Consider the following 21,745-nt stretch of genomic DNA (forward strand, 5'->3'; position numbering starts at 1 on the left):
GAGGGAGATTTTCTGAAAGCTTACAGGCATGGCACAACCCTAGCCCTCTCTGTCTCTATGGTCACACCTGGCCTCAGTCACACATTTATGTCACTAGCCTGATCCCATAAACATTTTAATTTTTTACTCTTCTGGTCTCAGATTTCATCATTACCTCCCAGATGTTTAGCATTAGAAAAATTCCTCAAACCATACTATGACTTGGTTTGTCCACAAAGCTGGCCTTGATTTCATCTACTACATAAAGAGAAACCTTAGCATTTAGATCACTTTTCATGAGAAGTGTGGGAAGCCAGCCAACTGCTTTATGGTCACTTTAAATAAAGGATCATAAAATGAATATTAGATGAATCACCACAAGCATCATCTAAACCAGTGGTAATTTCCTATTAGAATTATCTGGGAACTTTTGTAAAACACACTTCCTCCAATCCTATCTTCAGGATTGAGGTAGGATTTAACTGATTTAATTAGGCAGGAGTAAGCCTGGGCACGTGTATTTTTTGAAAGTTCCCAGATGGTCATAGATGCAGCCAAGGTTGAAAACCTTGATTTAGTTTGTCTTCCTCATTCTCAGAATAGGAAACTGAAGGTCAGAGAGGCTTAAAGTTTGCCCATAACCTGTCTGCTAAATGCATGTGTTTCTACCTCTTTTGCATTCTCTTGTCCAACCAGGGCTAAGTATGCAACAGAAAAGATAAGAGGGAAACCCAAGAAGTGTGTGCTAGGAGTGTTTCCAGCTCTAGCTGGTAGAAAGACCCGTTGATTGGCAGCTTTTGGAGGGAGCCAACCTCTCCTGAATTTCGCAGTTGAGCAGAGGACTGTGGGTCTTCTGGTTCTCAGAAATACCCCACAGCCATGGTGTGTGGCTTGCCATTTTTCTTAGCTTGAGAAACACCTTCTTTTGCTTGCTTTGCTTGAGTCCAATATTTTCTTTGCTTGGAATTTCAGCCATATCAGCATTATCTAAGGCATGGATGGGGATTTGCTTGGAAGGATATAGAGATGTTTGTTTTTCCTTGAAAAAATAAAAAATTCAGTTGGTAATTATAGTGATGTTTATAGGAAAGGAAACACCAGTCAAATTTCTGTTAAGCAAAACAAGAGCCTGGAGCATGTGATGGGGGATATGGCGACCAGTGTTTGTAAAAGGCACCAATGCCTGGTGGTGGCTTGACTCAGTTGTGCAGAACAATAAAGGCATCACACATCCTGGGTCCAAATTCCAGCTTCACCAACTATACATTTTACAGATAGGTAAGAGCTCAAGCCGACACACAGAGTTAAGGCCATGAACACACACAGTCTCTCAGAACCCCACCTCTTCCAAATGTTTTAAATACACCAGGCACTTTCTGTACCTATTCTCATTTACTCCCCTAGTGTCCCCTGTGTGGGGCTGATATTCAAGTCCACAGTTTATGAAATCATCAACTGAAGATCAGCATGATGAGGAATCCTCTCCAGAAACCATATGGAGAGGAATTAGCAGAGCGAGAATTCAAAGCCTTCAGGTCTTCCCTGGTGGCTCAGAGGGTAAAGCGTCTGCCTGCTATGTGGGAGATCAGGGTTTGATCCCTGGAGAAGGAAATGGCAACCCACTCCAGTACCCGTGCCTGGAAAATCCAATGGATGGAGGAGCCTGGTAGGCTACAGCCTAGGTGGTCACAAAGAGTCAGACACGACTGAGTGACTTTACTTATTCTTTAGACTAGAGATGAACATATGTACTTGTATGCTTCATGGGTTTTTATTGAAAGCTTTCTTGTGCTTGGAAAGTAGGTTTTAGTTCTTTGGAATGAGCTAAACTTGATAGCATTAATCAAGAGATTGATGTATTGAATATTCATTGGAAAGATTGATGCTGAAGCTGAAGCTCCAATACTCTGGCCACCTAATACAGAGAACTGACTCATTAGAAAAGAGCCTGATGCTGGGAAAGAGTGAGGGCAAGAGGAGAAGCAGGGGACAGCGGATGAGATGGTTGGATGGCATCATTGGTTCAATGGACGTGAGTTTGAACAAACTCTGGGAGATGGTGAAGGACAGGGAAGCATGATGTGATGCAGTCCATGGGGTCACAAAGAGTCAGACATGACTTAGTGACAGAACAACAAAAATTTTCATATTGTCCTCAGATGCATTTTCTGGATGTTCATTTCCATCTTTGACTGCATTTCAGATGTATCACAAGGCTTTTCTCACCTCTTTCTAGTTACTTTCAATTATTATGAGTCTCATTTTCAGATATTATAAATAACAGCATTTAATCTCTAATTCGATTCAGTGCTTTTCCCCTCCCCATTCCTTCCAAACCCTTTGATCCTCTTCCTCCCCAACCCTGCTCAGGTCAGACTCACATTTTTATAATCTGCAAAGTGAAAGAGGTATTTTCTGTGTCCTACTTGCTTGTTTTCCCCTCCTTTTCATTTGGTCTTTCTTCCCTCCTCCTCCACTCCCCATGCTGCGTCTGCTTTCCCCAGGATCAGCTCAAGGAGAAAACTGAGAAATTAAAATCTAAAAATGGTTTTACATGACTGATGCTATCAGACCCGACACCTATGCCCTCTTTCTGGCAGATACCCAAATCTGGTATTGCCTCTCTTGTGGGATATGGCAGGTTCTTTGGAGGCACCCTTACGTTTGGTGAATCATCAGGAAGAGGCACAGGACTCAGCAGATAGTGGTACACACAGCTGTAATTTATTATGACAAAAGGATACAGAGCAAGATCAGAGGAAGGAAAAGACACGTGGGGCAAAGTCAGGGAAACCAGGCACAAGCTTCTGAAGGCCCTTCTCAGTGGAGTCACGGAGGACACACTCAATTCTCCAGCAAGGGGCTGTGACTGTATGAAGTGTTGCCAACTAGGGAAGTTCACTGGGGACCACGCATCCAGAGTTTTTATATAAAGGGCTGGTGGGTAGGCAGCCTCTGCCTGGCACATGCCAAAATCCTAGATTGCTAGAAGGGAAGCAGGTGTTCAGTGTAAACCACGTGGTTTTGGACAATTTAGGCAGAGGGAGCCAGAACTATTGTCAGTTCTGGGAATGGTGGGAACACTCTGAGTTCTCAGACACACGCAAGGCCAGTCAAGGCCAAGCTTGTAAGCAGGTCTTTCATAGGAGAGCAGTCAGGTCTGTTGTGTTAATCTTTTTTGCACACACACACACACACACACACACACACACACACCTCTGTTCAAGGGGCCCTCGTCCTGCACCATTCACCAGCCTTCTCTCACTAGCATGTTGCACCCCAACTCTCAGTGCAAGGCCAGCCAGCACAATTCTACCCTCTTCCTCCTGGGAAATCTTGGCCCAGGCAGATTTTCTCTCAACCTGTGGGGACAGTAGACGCCTTTGTCTGTGAGCTCTGAAGTTGCAGGCCTCTCCTGCTGCAGCTTCTAGCTTTGCTGGCTGTTCCAGGCAGCCTTCTGCCAGAGTTAAGAGCCTGACAACTTATTTTGTCCCACCAAACTCTAAGACATACCAGTACATCCTCTCAAGAATTTTCTCCCTACTCTGGAACCCTGTTAACCCTGGAGGTCACTGAAGCTCACTTTCTTGGGCAGTGAAGACTTTTCCCTCATCCTCAACAACGTTCTGTGAAGAAATCACTACTGGGCAAGTTTTCAGGTTGCTTTTATGTAAGGAGTGGAGGTGGGTGATGGGCTAAAGGGTTCAGGGAGGGACTTGGCCACTACTTAGTTCCTTTGTTGATATTTCCAGTGCTTCTTTGAAGAATTTTCAAGTACTTGCTATTTTATTGTTTAGAGCTTTAGCTTTTGCCAAAATTCTGAGAAATAGGAAAAGTCCCAATTGGCATTGTGTTACTCGATTTCTGTTTCCATATCTTTCCTTCTGTTCCCATGGCCACTTGACTGGTCCAGGCTTGATGACCTCCCAGTTTGCCTGGACAATTGTGGCTTTTCTGTTTCTCTCACTTACATTCTCTGTTCCATGCAGTGTTCAGAGTTATCTTTCTAATGTGCGTTGATTTCATCATTCACCTGTTTTAATCTCTGATGGCTGTCCTGAGGCCGTGGAAATGTTCACACTCCTCAGCATGGCTCACAAAAACCCTCAGAGCCTGACCTACCTGCCTTTCCAGTTCCATGTCTGGCCATTGCTGGTTTGCCTCCAAAATTCTTGTTTCCTTTATGTTGACCTCTTTCTTTTTCTAGACCTTTGCTCTTGCTGTTTCTTCTGCTCATCTAGTGGGGAACTTCTACTCACTCTTAAATGGCCCCAGGTAGAATGGCCTGGTTCCCTTGCCTCAGAGCACTCTGTGCAACCCAGGTCTACTCATTAATACTATGTCACTCTGGGCAAAAACACTTAACTTTTTGTGCCTCAGCTTTATCATCTTTAAAATGGGGGTGACAGTATTACCTACCTCATGGGGCATTAGGAGGACTACACTAAATAAGTAAATATCATAAAACATTGAAAACTGTGCCTGGCACAGCTCACACTCTACAGTATTTGTTACATAAATAAATACCTCAAATTTGCATGTTTTAAGATCCATGTGCCCCTTCCAGACAATGAGCCATAAGGGCAAGGAGTCTCCCCTATCTGTTTTTGCCTGCCCAGTGATAAGCATATATAGAAGGTGGTCAGTAAAGATCTTGGAAGAAATATTATGGATTAAATGACATGGTGTATGAGATTTTCCTTAAAACAGCACAAGAGGAAAAGAAGTGAGTATGAGTAGAGATAGAAAAAGGTTGGATAATTTTTGAAAGTGGTTATGAATACATGGGAATTCATTGGGCTATTCTATTTTTATACACATGAGAAATTTTCCACAATACAAAGTTAATTAGAAAAAAGGAACATTTAAAAATCTGTTCAATTAGTGAATCAATGTTCTCCATTTTTTTGATTCCTCTCTTTCTGTACTTCCTTCTTAGTATTTAGCTTCAAGCTCTGATTTTGGAGGGAAAGAGTAAAGTAGGAAGATGGGATGGCTAGGAATCTCTGCTTTCCTGGGTATGGAATGTTCATTTTCCCCTTGCATTTTGGAACTAGAAATTGTACTGCCAAGTACGTCTGGAAATGTTCTTTCTCTATACAACAGGTTGCTCTCTTACTTGAAATGAGATAGTCATTTATGAAAGCTTTGTCAGAAATTTGTGGGTTTTTCTTGTTTTTGTACTTGGTCAGAGTCACCCAGTCATCTTGGAGTATCCCAGTTTGACAATTGATAAAGTCATTTCAAAAGCCTCGCATTTCCTGATTTGCATTTTTTTTTTGCTGTCTGCTAAGGACATGGCCTCTGGAAGGGGCTGTTCTATCAGACTACAGTCTGTCCCCAGTGTTGGCAGCCAGCTGACAGCTATGTCTGGCTGCAGGAGACCTCAGGTACTTACTGCTGTCCATCAAGCACGGGAAAGGACCACCTCGGCTGTCCGAATGGAGCCGGGTGTTGTCAAATTCCTTTGTAGCCTTGTCAGTAGGGGGCTTTCTTCTGCTCTCCTGGAGAATAGCAATGAACTACTGTGCACCTAGAAGAGGGGGTGTTTAACAGAGATGGAAGCGAATTCACTGAGTGACTGCTAAGTGTCTGGAACTGTTGTGAATGCTCAGCATACATCTCTTTATTTCATCCTCACAGTGACTGTCAGGCATATTAAACTCTAAATTGCAGATTAGGACTGAAGTTCAGAGAGGTTAATTATTAATAACTTCGCTTTCTTGTAAGTAACGAATTTGGGATTAGAACCCCCAGTCTCGTTTCGACGGTTGAGTCCTTTCCTTGGTGGTTTCCACTGCTTTCTGCAGGTTTCTACATCCAAGGGGAGCACAGGGGCTCTCTCGGGCACTGTGGGGGAGGGGAGGGGTGCATCTGAGGGGCAGCTCTGTGAGTCCCAAGGCTGACACCAACAGAAGGAAATTGCTGGTGCCGTGAAACACTGTATTCACCTATTCACTTCCTTAAGCTCTATTTTGGATTTTTGCTTCTTTTGTGCAGGAGTGGCTACATTTTCCCTTATCTTTTTAATGCTCAGTATGCTGGGTCAGTATTTCTGCCTCCCATTTTTCTGCATAAATGTCACTACCTGTCACCAGGTGTTTGTTTAGGGCAGTTTTGCAGCTAATGGAGGCTTCTGTCCTTGTTTGAATGACTTGTTTTGCTTTGCTTTTAACCAGAGTGCTGAATTATTTCTTCTCTCTGCCTCTCTCTCATCTTCTGTGTCTTTGATGCTTATGTTTCCACCCAGATGTTTTTGCTAACAAAAGAAAAAATGTTAGAGATAAAGAAGGTAGCAGGAAAAAACCTGTGGCATTTCACAGTGACCAGACAGTTTATTGTATACTAGGAGGAGCTGCAACCCAGTTCCCCAGAGGGTGTGGTGGGTGGGTGGAGTTTCCTGAGAGAAGAAAGTCCCAGGGGATTCACCCTGATGACATTCCTGGGGTGGGGTCACAGAGCCACCTCTCTGTACCACAACCTAGATTCTGCTTTGCAATCTCGATGCTTGCTGGGCTGTATAAGCTTCACGGAGTGAATGCAGCCCATGCCCTCCCAGTTCTGTCCTCTGAAGGGGTCAGGGCTTCCTGAGCCAATTCAGGCTTATACTGGTCACCAGTGGGGTGGGAGTCCCCTATCCACAGTAAGAGGGAGTTTAGAAGACTTCTGCTGACCAGAGCCTGCTAGGACCCATCCCTCTCTACACTCTGCTTCCCAAGACTCTCTGCTTGCCCCTGGCCCCTCCCCACCAACCCCTCCTCCTTCTGGTCCTCCCTGGCAACTTGCACACCAGACAGATAGCTGTTCTCCTCTCCAGGACATCTGCTTTCTTAGAGAGGAAAAATATATAATTTTGTCTTCCCAAAATCAACTCTGCCTAAATCAGAAGGAACTCATGCATGTCCTCTCATTTTGCTAATAGAAAGCTGAATCTTTTAGAAAGATGGGCTTCATCACAATAGTCCTTAAACCGCTCACCAACTCGGCCTTGGCTTCTAGTTCTTGGATGGAACAGAACCTTCTCTGAAATAGGAAGTAAACACAAGGCAGGTAGGGTCAGGGCATCTTTAAGGCTGTGATATAATTGTTGTTGGTTCTTTGTGGACTCCTATTGAGGCCTGCTTCCCTGAGAAGAGCTTTGTCTTCTTTACCTCCAGCAGTCTGCTTTTAACAATCAAACAATAGGCATCCTATTGCCCAGTTACCAGAGGCAGTCACTGTTTACTTGCCTTCAGGAAGACAGATCAAGGGAAAATGGCTCTTATGTTCCTGCATCAAAGACTGAGGCTTTGTTTACTGAGATAATGAGCTGCTCTCAGGCAGGGGATGAGTCATTTATTTGCATCTCTCCTTTGCATCTAGAATAGTACCAGGACTTACTAAATGCTCAGTAAATGTCTTTTGAAGGGAGAAATGCATAAATATCTGGTGCTTCCAATACCATTAGTGTTAATAAAAGTGTTGTGGGACATCCTGTGAAGATGAACTAAAAGAACCCAGTAGTGTTATTATTTGTTCCCATTTTACTTAGGAGTACGTGCAAGAGGTTCAGTAACCTGTTCAAGAGCACGAAGATTGTAAAGGGCAGAATCAGGATTTAAACTCAAGTCTGTCCGTTTCCACAAGACACTGAGTTTGGTGCATGTCGCTGACGAGTGCCAGGGCATTGACTTCATGCAAATAGCTACGGAATCACAAAGGGAATCCCTGCCCACTCTGCCCCGTAGAACTAGCATTAGAATCTTTCTTTTCACAAAGAAAACACTAAGTGATTTGTGATTTGAATATTGAGATTTATTCTACAATGTGGAGAAGGGCAGGAGAGTGTTCAAGTTGGACAACAGTACACACACAAAGGCAGAGAATGGCCAGGAGGAAGGCAGGCTGTATGGCTGAGGTGGGGGTGGGGAGATGTTCCCATTTGGGATAAGAAGAGGATGGAGGGCAGTTAGCTGGAGCCAGAGTGTAGGTGAGTCAACATTCTCTCTGACTAGGACAGATTCCAGAGAATTCCATAAGAAACTGGACAGTTGAAACATAAATTTGTCTTCTCAGAATTCAGCAGTGGAAAAAATCTTCCTGGGAGAAGTTTTCCTGGAAGGGTGACCTCCCTACTTTTCCACTAGCATGGTGGAACTTCCAGCAGACCACATTATAGAAGAAAATATTAGTTCAATTCTCTTAAGGAACTTAAAACAATGCAACAAGTTGGACCCTTAAGTCTTTGGGTTTCCTCCTTGTAAACATTCTGCCTGTTGATGCCCTCGCTGTTAGTTGCAACTGAATAATTTGTGTAAGTTAATGGCCTTTTTCTTATCTCTGCAGATTGAGGGACCACAAAGGAACCCTTAGAATGTGAAGTCATAAACAACATTTCTAGCAACAGATTCATATTTATGGCATGCTGGTCGACTGTGAGGCAATGGCTTGGCTACAGGTACTGTCCCACATGCCTATTTCCTTGTCATCTAAGTAGATCTATATCACTGTTTGAGGTTATCAAACTCTGCTGACAACTTCCAACCAACTTGCTAGAGTGAGAGGCAGAGTCCATTGCTGTAAAATAGAGCTTAACTTTGTTGATGATATGTGTCCATAATGTATTAAGGTGATCTAGAAATCCTCTAAGCCTAGCCCTCATTTTACAGAAGAGAAAAACACGTCACCTCTCTGGTGACGGGACATACCCAAAGTCACATAGGAGCTCTGCCCTGTCCAGCGCAGTAGCCACAGGTGACTAAGAAGCTTGAAATGAGACCAGTCTGATAGGGGGTGTGCTATTGGCATGCAAGGCATGGGGGATTTCACTGACATAGTATGAATATAGAACAGCTGATTTTTATATCGATTGCTTGTTGGAAAGATAATATTTTGGATATATTAGGTTAAATAAGGTGTATTATTAAAACTATATTACTTTACTTTTTTCGTGTGGCTATTAGAAAATGCAAAATTGACGTTATGTGACTTAAATTACGTTTTTATTGGACAGAGCACTTCTAAAGCTTGAATGGAACACAGGTCTCCTAACTTTGATGTGATTTAGTGTGGAATGGAGCGTATTGGCTGAATCAGGGGAAGCCAGAGGCAGAGAGATAGGACAGGAGGCCACTACAGCAAGCACCCCAGGGCAGGGGCTCTGGGTGCTCACTGTCAGTCATCGGAACAAGTTCCCACCACAGCGCCAGTTGTCCCCCTCGCACCTCCCCTCTCGCCCCCGCTCCTTTCCTGATTATCCAGAGCCCTGGAAGCTTGTGTTCTCTTTTTGTGCCGCTCCAGGTGTGCAAGATGTGAGGTAGTAAGTCTCAACATTGATCTGTTACTTAGAAATCATTTCAAAACAGCACTTCACTTTGAAAAGAGGTAGAATGAGCACTTAGGAAAGGAATGAGAACTTCTTTCACTCCCTTCTTTGCGTTACCTTAACCCCTGCTGCTGAAATCTGGGTTCCAAAAAACATAGAGGAGTTGGTGGAAGGAATGATCAGGCTGCTTATGGAAAACAGCTTTAAGTATTTGTGTTGAGTACTAAGCAGTCTGTTTCCCTGCTGGCTCCAGATCCTTTCTGTGGAAGAGTCCTAAGCTCAACGTCTACAAACAAGACATAGGAACTCTTCCTTCATTCACTCAGTAAGGGTTTAACAAGCATCTAGTTTCCCAGGCACCGTGCTGGGCTCTGGAGCTACAGTGGTGCTCACAGCAAACACAGCCTTATAGCAAATAGAGGAGAAGGATACAAATCAATGGATTGGGATCGCTGATGGCTGTCAGTTCCTGCAGACTCTGGTGGCCTCAGCATGAGCTGGCAGCTCACCTCCTTGACCAGGATAAAGTTGCTTTAGAAATGTGGCCCTGACAAAACCTGGAGTCCTATTCCAGTCTGGACACTAACTATTTCTGAGTTCATTCAGAATTTTGAAGGCTGTTGTTTAAATTTGGTTCCCTCTACCCCATCCTTTCTAGTATCCTAGTCAGCCCTAGACTCCTGGACTAAGGTCACCTCTTCTGGACTCAATGCTGCAAAAAACACAGACTTCTCACTCCCTTCTTTCACCAGTGCCCCCATCTGCTCTTCTGCAGGTTGCTCTTTACTCTGTCACTCCTACACCTCTGCACCGTGGTATCTCAGGACTAGGTTCAGCCTGATCCTGAGGGACATGACTTAGCAACTAAACCACACCACCCAATGATCACGTTGTTTCATTCATAAGTACTTTAATGTTTTTCTCAAAAAGTTAAGAATTCTTCTTGAAAACAAAATGCCATAATATTATCATACATAGAATAAAATTAGCAGTAGTTTCTGAGTTTTAAAAAAGTCAAGCTGATGTTCACATTTTACTATCACCTTAATTTTTCATACTCTGAATTAGGATTGAAATAAAATGCATAAATTGCAATGCAGTGGTTTATATTTCTCTTAAGTAGCTTCAGTTTATAGATTCCTCATTCTGCTTGCTTGTTTGTTCTTTCTCTTTCATGATCTTGATCTCTCCTTATACTTACAATTTATTTATTTCTTGAAGAAACCAGATCATCAGTCTCTAGAGTTCCTCACAGTTTGGATTTTTCTGTTGTTAACATGTTCTTCTGTCTCTCATGTTTACTTTACACCGGTGATTGGTTTTAGAGCTTTATTCCATATTTAATTTGATTTTTGGCAAGACTCCCTCATAGGTGGTATTTTGTACTTTGATCAGCAAGCTGTCTGAGATGTCAGACACCAGTGATCACTGTTGCCTAGATGATCCATCATCCATCCTTGCATCTATTAATAGCATCATGAGTTGCAATATGGCAACATTCCATTTCTACCACTCCTTCATTTGTCAACTAAAATACTTCTATAAAGAAATGTTTCCTTATTTATTCTTTGGTTCCCCTAAGACAAGTTCTTACAGGAAATGAAGAATAAATGTTTTATCTTTTTCCTTATGTGATGGTTCTGTAACATTCTCCAAAGGAAAACAAGACTATTTTATGCTTCTTTTAATAACTTTATAAATTCAAGGGTAAAACCATGATTGAAATGTTTCAATCTGTTGTGATTATTCTTGATGCCCAAATTATCCCAATTTAGTCCATCCAGTAGGAGTCTCTTAATTTGACTCCTGAACTCTTAAGATCCTTCAGTACAACCTTAGTAGACATCACAACTTCTATCATAGCATCACATTGTCCTATCACTTCATCTATAAATATTTTAGAGATTCCCTGAGTTCTTTTAAAAGTGGAAGACCACAATCTGGATACTAAGGATGCTCATTGCTGCTGATAGGGTTGGCTGTTATTTCTAAGCCTTTTCAGTGGATAGAGGCTGGAGATAAAGATAAATTGTCAGGAGTTCATATACTAGATACTTATAAATCAGATGAGGAATACATAGTTTTTGCTCAATATCTTCGATTAAACAGTTGTATTTCTTTTCTCTTATGTCAAGCATTGTATTCATCAGTGACACCAATACAACTATTCATTTTCTTTCTCACATAGTTCACACACAACAGATTCAGAACAATATAAACACTACCATAAACCATATGATTATTAAAATCAATTTCACATTTTTTACAGCTCATTTTGTCCTTAGGGTACATACGCTGAGGATGTTTAGTAAATTATTGTGTTGTAAAATCATTTGAATATTTTCTCTCCTGTGGTTATGGCACTTACTCAGTATACTATTAAAGTCAATTGTTTTTCTTTTGACAGATATAGATTGCTTATAATTTATTTTTAAAATCATGCAAAATATTAATATGTTCCAAAGTTATATCATTAATTAAATTATATACACAGAAATTTAGCTATTCTTTGTTTCTATCTCCTATTTCTTCCTTTCCCATGGAGAACTATTTCTTTATAATTTTTTGTTTTATCCTTTCATTTCTTTTACAAATAAGAAAATATGTATGTAGATGCATTCCCTCCTCCTTTATGAGATAAAAGATAGTATGCCACACATACACTTATCCATTTTTTTTCTTCACTTGAGAATATATCACTTTAAAAGTATTATATAAACAGAATCATGCCTCATACAGCCTTATAAGGATTGGCTTGTCTTACCTAGCATATTTATCTGGAGATTGATCCAGGTTGTTGTTCTTTATTATAGTACTATGGTATGGATGTACCACCATTTGAAGGATATGTGGGTTGTTTCTAGGTTTTGACTATTACAAATAAAGCCCTAGTCTTAATTTCTCTGGGATAAATACCCAGAAATGTTACTGTTGGGCTGTGCATCAGTGTGTGTTTAGTTTTTAAAGAAACTTCCAAGCTGTTTTCCAAAGTGGCTGTACCATTTTATACTCCATGAAGATTCTAACCCATCTGCATTTTTCTCTCCACCTTTCAGACTATTCATATGTCTGTTTCATATATAATGTCCAGGTTTTCAGTTTTGTCACTTCCTTTGGCTCAGTGGTTTGTGGTGGGAATTCTGGATTGTCTTTTTCCTTATAGCTAAAGTACCATATCTCTCTCATTGCTTTCAAAGCTTTTCTTTTTTTTTTTTTTTTTTTTTGTCTTTAAGTTTCAGAAGTTTCAGTATAATATATCTTGTGAATTTGGAGTTTTTGGTTGTTTTGTTTTTTTGATTTGGAGCTTGCTTAGCATTTTAATTTGTAGGCTTACATCTTAGGAAAAGTTTGGGAGGTTTCCAACCATTATTTCTTTGAGAACCTTTTCAGCCCCTTGGTGACACTGATAACAGAAATGCTAGGTCTTTTTTTTTTTTTTTTTTAGGTCTTTTATTATAGTCTCACAGGTCTTTGAGAATCTGTTCCTTTTATTATTATTTTTTTTAATCTGTTTTCTCTTTGTAAGACTTGGTGATTTCTAATGCCTTATCTTCACTGACTCTTCTGTATTCTCCTTCCCCCCATTTTGCTCTCGAACTCACCCAATTTGATTTTTGAATTTCAGCTACTGTATTTTTCATTTCTAAAATTTCCATTTGGTTCTTCTGTATATCTCTTATTTATTTGCTGAGACTCAATTTCTTTGTTGAAACTCTTTTTTTTTTTGGCCGCGCAATGTGGCTTGAGGGAACATAGCTTCCCCAACAGAGATTAAACCCAGACCACCACAGTGAAAGTGCTAGATCACCAGGAAATTCCTGAAACTCTATTTCTTCATTTGTTTCACATTTGTTTGTAGTTCTCATTTCAGCACATCTCTGAAGCCTGAAGCCTTATTTAAAATCTTTGTCAGATTATTCCACTATTTCTGTCATCTCGGTGTTGGCATCATTAATTATCTTTTTCATTCAGTTTGAGATCTTTCTAGTTTCTGAGATGATGTGTGGTTTGCAGTTGAAACCTGGAAAACTTTATGCTATGAGACTCTGGACCTTATTTAAAGATTTTGTTTCAGCCAGTTTCCTCTAATACCATTCTAGAAAGGAAAAGGTTCAGGGGGAACTGTCTTGTTATTCTCAGGTCACAGTACAAGTCCAAGTTCTCCACTCAGCCTCTTTTGACACCCCAAAGGGGATGTAATGATTCATTTTCTATGTTAATATGGGGTAGGCCATGGGATGCTCAGATTTAAAATTATTTATGGATGTTTCCTGATAAAGATTAACATTTGAATTCTTTGACTCAGCAGATTTCCCTCCCCAGTGTGGCTGAACATCATCCAATCTGCTGAGGATCATTCTTCCATTTTTTCTTTCCTTACTGCTACACATAGAAAATATCCAAATTTGAGAAGCTTTTTTTTCCCCCGTAGAAATGGTTAAATCCTCTGACTAGTCCACACAAATTTTTTTTCAAGAGATGTTGAAGTCCAACCTAGCTGCTTTCCAAATGGATAAGGAACTATGTCCTCCAAAGGCAGTACCTCTTGTCTAATTTGCACAAAGGCATCTTGGGACCAGTTTCCACCCTAATTATAGAAGCTAAGAGTTAGGGCAGAATGCTGGGAACAGTGGCATCAGTGCTGGACCCTGTGATGGAGGAAGGGAAGGGAAGAAGAGCAATGAGGCAAATAATTACCAGAGAGAGCCATTCTGAGGGAAGAATTAAGATGTCAATTTTGGTTTTAGTGATTACTAATTTTTTCACATAATGGTATATGGTGTCAATACCACCTGTTAATTGTTCTGGAGTTGGATGGGGTAGGAGAGTACATGGATGCAATAAGGTACTGAGTCTTGCTAAAAACTGTACACTCAGCCCTCCATATCCATTGGTCCCACATCAGTGGATTCAGTTGACTGGGAATCAAAAATATTTTTTTAAAAAATTGCAGAAATTCCCAAAAAGCAAAACTTGAATTTACTACAAGGGTAACTGTTTGCAAAGCGCTTACATTGTATTAAGTATTATAAGTAATTAACAGCTGATTTAAAGTATACAGAGGCTCTGCATAGGCTATATGCAAATACTGTGCTGTTTTATATAAGGGACTTGAGCATCCTTGGATTTTGGTATCCATGGGGAAGAAATGCTGGGCTGGTTCTGGAACCAATTCCCAGAGGATGCTTAAGGACAACTGTACTTGAGCTAGGATGAGCGACACCCCACGGAGGTGAGGGGGCGACAATAACATCTGGGGACACAGCTATCAGACACTGATTTTTTTTCAGACCTGTTTCATTCAGTAAAATGAATGTTTGTTCAGAATCTCAAAGCAGTCTTTACATCTTGATCTAATTTTCCCTAGCAACGTATTTTAAAGCTCTTGATAGCAAAGGACGGTGATATCTTATCAAGGTTTATCAACCTCTTCATGAACATGCAAAACACTTACTTGTGCCAATACTAGTGAGTTATTTGTATGCATTGATAGAGTCTCCTAGAGGTCACATTTTATATAACACTGAATCTTAATAAAGACAACCTCGAGTCTCTAGCTAAATTCTTGCTGTTCTTTAGTCCTTGAAGTTCCACATTAACTGATATTTGGCAAAATATAACATTACAATTGGGTTTGAAAGAGAAATTTGTTTCTGAAAGCATGTTAGACATGTCACCTGCATTATGCAAATTGGCACCAAGGCAAAATGGAGATTTCGTCTTATGAAAATCTCTTCTCTTTGAATTTTATCTTTATTTAAAATAAGGACAACTTGAACTTGGAAGTCCCACAAACCTACAGATTCTGTCAGGGACCGACTTTTGTACGCAGAAGCAACAGCCTGTTTAGTTCTCCTGTTAGGCTGGATGAGGGATGGGAGCTAAATCTTAAGCAAACTTGATATTTAGACTCAGTACAGGAACAAATGTTATTCTATGCTTCTTCATCCTTGTCTTCAAATCATGACATTGCTGCAATCAATTCCAGGGTTGGAATATAAGATTAAAACTCTACTCATAGCTACATTATCTTTTCCTAGAGCTTTTTGCAAGAACCAAAGGAACTGAGATACTAAATTGAGATATTAAATAAAAATCGTGGGTACAAAAGTTGGTCAGTGGACATAAGTCAGTTCCTGATATAATCTGTAGATTTGTGGGATATTTCCATTTGGAAGTTCAAGTTGTCCTTATTTTAAATAAACATGGGAGGGAGGTTTAAAAGGGAGGGGGACATATGTACACCTATGGCTGATTCATGTTGACGTTTGACAGAAAACAACAAAATTCTGTAAAACAATTTTCCTTCAATAAATAAATAAAGATAGAATTCAAAAAGAAGAGATTTTCATAACAACTAGGAATAATTAAGATGATGCTATTTATTTTTAAAAAGCATTTTGTAGCTGATGTGTATGGAAGAAATATTGCTATACAACCAGAAAAATATGGATTCAAATCTCAGCTCTGCTGCTTGCTGGCCAATACAGAGGCAGCACTTTGAAGTTTATTTATGCTTCAGCTTTATCCCAATATTTGTTTGAAAACAAGGCTAAAAGAATTGTTTTGTAAACCTCTAGAACCACATTATGCTGTCCCCACGTGTCTGAGGAAAGAGTGATTATATTTACCTCAGTTTGCATGTTAAAATAATCTGGAGACATGAAAAGAGTAAAAGGCTCTGTTAGTTTATTTTTTCTATTAAAAAAAAAGAGAGAGAACTCCCAGGTGAGTCTAATTATGTAACCAGATGAGGGGAGGACAGAAATAGACCATAAACTCCCTAAGGACAGGGGATTTTGATTGTGTAATTCATGATTGTGTTGTTTTGTCTAGAAAAGTATCTGGCTGATTCAGTTGAGTTCAGTCCCTCAGTCGTGTCCGAATCTTTGCGAACCCATGAATCACAGCATGCCAGGCGTCCCTATCCATCACCAATTCCCGGAGATTACTCAAACTCAACGTCCATTGAGTCGGTGATGCCATCCAGCCATCTCATCCTCAGTCATCCCCTTCTCCTCCTGCCCCCAATCCCTCCCAGCATCAGGGTCTTTTCCAATGAGTCAGTTCTTTGCATCAGGTGGCCAAAGTATTGGAGTTTCAGCTTCAACAGTCCTTCCAATGAACACCCAGGACTGATCTCCTTTAGGATGGACTGGTTGGATCTCCTTGCAGTCCAAGGGACTCTCAAGAGTCTTCTCCAACACCACAGTTCAAAAGCATCAATTCTTCAGCGCTCAGCTTTCTTCACAGTCCAACTCTCACATCCATACATGGCCACTGGAAAAACCATAGCCTTCACTAGACGGACCTTTGTTGGCAAAATAATGTCTCTGCTTTTTAATATGCTATCTAGGTTGGTCATAACTTTCCTTTCAAGGAGTAAGCGTCTTTTAATTTCATGGCTACAATCACCATCTGCAGTGATTTTGGAGCCCAAAACAATAAAGTCTGACTCTGTTTCCACTGTCTCCCCATCTATTTGCCATGAAGTCATGGGACCAGATGCCATGATCTTAGTTTTCTGAATGTTGAGCTTTAAACCAACTTTTTCACCTCCTCTTTCACTTTCATCAAGATGCTTTTTAGTTCCTCTTCACTTTCTGCCATAAGGGTGGTGTCATCTGCATATCTGAGGTTATTGATATTTCTCCCAGCAATCTTGATTCCAGCTTGTGCTTCTTCCAGCCCAGCATTTCTCATGATGTACTCTGCATATAAGTTAAATCAGCAGGGTGAAACTATACAGCCTTGACGTACTCCTTTTCCTATTTGGAACCAGTCCGTTGTTCCATGTCTAGTTCTAACTGTTGCTTCCTGACCTGCATATAGGTTTCTCAAGAGGCAGGTCAGGTGGTCTGGTATGCCCATCTCTTTCAGAATTTTCCAAAACTGACCTTTTCCAGTCCCGTGGCTAATGTTGAGTTTTCCAAATTTGCTGGCATATTGAGTGCAGCACTTTCACCGCATCATCTTTCAGGATTTGAAATAGCTCAACTGGAATTCCATCACCTCCACTAGCTTTGTTCATAGTGATGCTTTCTAAGGCCCATTTGACTTCACATTCCAGGATGTCTGGCTCTAGGTGAGTGATCACACCATCATGATTATCTGGGTCATGAAGATCTTTTTTGTACAGTTTTTCTGTGTATTCTTGCTGCCTCTTCTGGCTGATAGTAGTGCTCAATATTTATTGAATAGATAAACTGAGTGAATGTGTACTTGACTTCATTTAAAAAGTGATAAAACCAGTCCTTGAGTCAGATCCTGCTGCAATGTTTGTAGTTATTGAGCCTTGCCAGTGTCCCTGGAACAGATCTTAAAACCTTGGCTTAAACTCTCCTAATGGAGCCCTTTTAAGTTTAGAATAAACTTGTACTTTTTCTATAGCACCTAAAGCTTTGTACAGTCTGACCCCTTCTTTCAATCCTCATCCCCTGTTGCTCTCCCTTTCCAATCACCCAGGCTCTGTTATCCCCCCTGAAATATGCCCAGTGGAAATATCAGGCTAGTTCTTACCTCAGAACCTTTGCTCTTACTGTCCCTTCTACCTGGATTATTAGTCTGCAGATATTCCTGTGCCCGATTCTTTTTTATCATGGGGATGTCATCCCAACTCATCTCCTCAGACATGCTTTCCATGGCTACCCTATCTAATGGTCCCTCAACTACCAACAGTCTTTATCCTATTACCTTGTTTCAATTTCCTCACAGTAGTTCTTATTATCAGGGGTCACCTTTTAATTTATTTGTTAATTTGATATTTAAGTTTCCTCAATCCCCACAAAAATTTAAAGTACCACTAGAACAGAAATCTAATCTTTTTTTTTTATGCAGTATATTCAGCAGTCAGAACAGTGCCCAAGGCCAATAAAAATTATCAAACATTTGATGAATGCATAAAACAATAAAAGAAAACCATATCTGTATTTACTTACCTGTGGGAAAGTTACAACTCTCATGTAATAACATGTATAATTTGCCTTGCCCAGTGCCTGGTGTATATCAAGTACTCAAATAATGTAAGTTTCCCTTGACGGTGCTGTTTCTATCTGAACTTAAAGGAAAGGGCTTCAAAGAACCCTGTGTATAATCGTCTAAAATAACAGTGGGACCGAAGTTTCTTTTCTTGCATGTAAATAACTAGGAATGGAATTTCTAGGTAGTTATACATATTTAGATTTCTAAGAAATTGCACACTGTTTTCTAAAGTGATGACATAATTTCACACTTCCATCATCAAGGTACAGTGCTCTGATTGTTCCACATTTTCACCAGCATTTGGTATTGTCAGTCTTTTTAATTTTAGCATTCACGAGGTTATAAAATGGTCTATCATTGTTATTTGATTTTCATTTTTATTGTGACTAATAATGTTGAGCATTTTTCATGGATTTATTGGCCATTCACATATCTTCTATGTGTCTTTTCAACTCTTCCATCAACTTTTCACTTGTATGTCTTTTTGTTGTCAATTTTTAGATTTCTTTATTCTAGACACAATTCCTACGTCACATGTATTGTCAGTGCGTGCCAAGGCTTGTAATGCACTGACAATAACTTCTCATTTTTCAAGTGTTTTTTTACTTTTTAAAAATTTGTTTGTTTATTTAATTGAAGGATAATACTTTAAAATATTGTGATGATTTTTGGCCATACATCAATATGAGTCAGCCATAGGCATACATTTATCCTCTCCATCCTGTAACCCCCCTCCCAACTCCTTCCCCACCCCATCTGTTTTGATGAGCTTTTATTTTTATGAAATCTAATTTATCAACTTATATTTTATGTCAAGTGCTTTTTATGCTGCATTTAAGAAATCTTTGCCTACTCCAAAGTCCTAAAGATATATGTATATATTTTTAGGAGCCTTATGGTTTTAGCATATACATTTAGTTTCATGATCTACCTCAGATTAATTTTTTGTACACAGTTTGATGTAGGACCTCCAGTTTTTTCCATGTATTTATCTAGTTGCTTATTTGGATTTTTATGAAAATGTCTACTACAGCATCATGCATAACAGGGAAAAAAGGAAATAACCTGAAAATCCATCAATAAGAGAGTGGAAGAACATATTTGTGTTTATTCTAACAATGGCATATTAATCAACAGTACAAAACTAATCACAGATACATGCAACAGCATGAACGAAGGTCAAACATGTAATGCTGAGTGAAAGAAGCCATAAGTAAAGGACTGCATACCATTGATTCTATTTATACAAAATTCAAGAACGGACAGTGTTAATTTTGGAATGAAAATCACCACAGCAGTTGCCTATGGAGGGAGGGTGGGTGATTACAGGGGACGTGAGGGAACTCCCTGTGGGGATGGAAATGGCCTGTGTCTCGATCAGAGTAATGGTAATACAGGTATAATATTTGTCACAACTCATTTATTTATACACTTAAGATCTGTGTGTCTTACTGTGTGTAAATTTTATCCTAAAAATATGGAATAACTGTTAGTGACAGCGAGATTGCAAGCACTGACTGGGCTATTACATATAAAGGCAAATGTTTCTAATTATTTCAATATCCCAAGTTCATCTCATAGCCATCGATGTTTATAATATTGAAATTAAGATTTTTTCCTCAGAATCTTCTTTTAATAATTTAGAGAATCTATTTAGAGAGTTTTAAAATATAAAACTTTTAATATTTGATAAGTTTTGATCTTTAAAGAGGCATACCTGACTTAGGACAATCTATGAATAAGATATCCCTAATAACTGACAATGTATGAAGTGCTTATATAAGTATATAAGTTTAAAGAACAAATACATATATGTATATGTATCTACTTTAGAGTCATAGAACAAAGCTACAAAAGACTATATGTAGTTATGCTATAAACGATTGATGTGTTTCCTGGACTTCACAGTGTTTTTTCAAACTGAAATGAAATACTCATTTCTGAAACCCCAGCTAGAATTGCACATTAACAACAGAATGCTTGCAGCCATAAATGTGTAACTGCTTTGGGATTTTCTAGAAGAATCCCTTTGAGCCTCTCAGACTCTGACAGAGAAGAATCAGCTGGCACCATTTCTACCCCAGACCGTCAGCAGAATCCTAAGCAGCTTTATTTCATGCTCCCTGATTTTTTTGTGAGTGTGCCTTTCTATTGAAGCTCAGAACTACTTGTGTGTTTATTAACCATGACTGTCTTTGCACATCTATTAGCATCACTGGGGCTATAAGGAGGAGAAATACTGCTGCTTCTTGGTGTCAGAAGGATGGGTAGCTTCCAGGGAACCTATCAAACAGAGCCTTCTGTTGGGCCATGAACAAGACTCAGAGTACTAGCACACTTCCCATTGTCTTATGGGGAATGAGTTATCAGACTACAGTCAGAATTATGAACATCTGATCTCCTTGCTGCCCACGGGAACTTGCTTATATATATATGTATATGCCTAGTACTACAGAGGTTGTTTCTTAAGAATCTACTTCAAGGGGTTAAATGAAATCATGTATAATTCTAAACTCCATGGTCTTATATATGTATATGTGTATATATATATTTGGCTGCCCTGTTTTGTGAGAGAAGGTGTTAAGAAATTATTGTCTATAATGCAAGAAGATAGATAACTGGAGATAAGTTTGGAAAATCAATGCATCCAGCAGGCATTCATTGAGGATCAATTATGGATCAATTATGTTCTAGATTCTAGGGGCCCAGAAATTTACAGAAGCTCACTGAGCTGAGTATGGGATGAAGTATTCAAGGTGCTCATACTCTGGGGTGGAGTTGATGGGAAACAGTAAAATAGATTAATGCGATCTACTTAATGGGTACAACAAATAGCCTAAAAGGTGTAATCAGAACTGACTGTTGAGCTTTTTTCAGGCTATAAAAAACACTGATAATACCTAATTGATCACATCAATTGCAAAAGATATTCTTTAGGTACTCCCTTTATTACATTATATTCAAAGGACTCATTTGCATGTGAAAATCTACATTACATTCAAGGGACTCATTTGCATGTGAAAATCAACATCAAATATGGAGTCTGAAATAAAGAGAGGCTGGTATGTTCAGACATTAAGCAAAATTCAATCCAGAATCGTTTATATTCCTTTAGGGTAGTTAGTTTTACTCTGCATATATGCTTCTTACTAAGGCTAGAAAATGTTGAGGTCTGCCCTAGACAGATGCCAAAGTCATCCTTCTGAAGGCGCCAATACTGGTGTGGTTACTTGCTCTAAATATATGTTTCCAACAATTGCCCCTTGCAAGAACTGTTCACTTCTCCTCTGATACTTCTTCATCCACGATTGGATGTTTGGAAGGGAGTAAATGACATTAACTATATTTCTCACAAACAAATGTCTTTTCAGAGAGCTATAAAATAGCAATCACGGCATCACTGGAGCTATTCCTTGAGATGGTTGTTTTGCATTTTCAACTTATAAAGAAATAGGGCAAGTTTTGAGCGTTGAATTAGTA

At 39.7% G+C, this 21,745-nt stretch overlaps 1 long non-coding RNA gene across 1 annotated transcript in view; it reads left to right on the forward strand.

Moving 5' to 3' along the window:
• LOC133042269 (uncharacterized) overlaps positions 1-21,745 on the forward strand; it is a 179,610-nt gene that overhangs the window by 96,035 nt on the left and 61,830 nt on the right. The window contains exon 2 of the long non-coding RNA XR_009689464.1: positions 8,305-8,416. This is a non-coding gene — a long non-coding RNA (uncharacterized LOC133042269). The remainder of the gene's footprint in view (positions 1-8,304; positions 8,417-21,745) is intronic.

The sequence above is a fragment of the Dama dama genome, chromosome 21 (genome assembly GCF_033118175.1).
Source record: "Dama dama isolate Ldn47 chromosome 21, ASM3311817v1, whole genome shotgun sequence".
Classification (NCBI taxonomy): domain Eukaryota; kingdom Metazoa; phylum Chordata; class Mammalia; order Artiodactyla; family Cervidae; genus Dama; species Dama dama.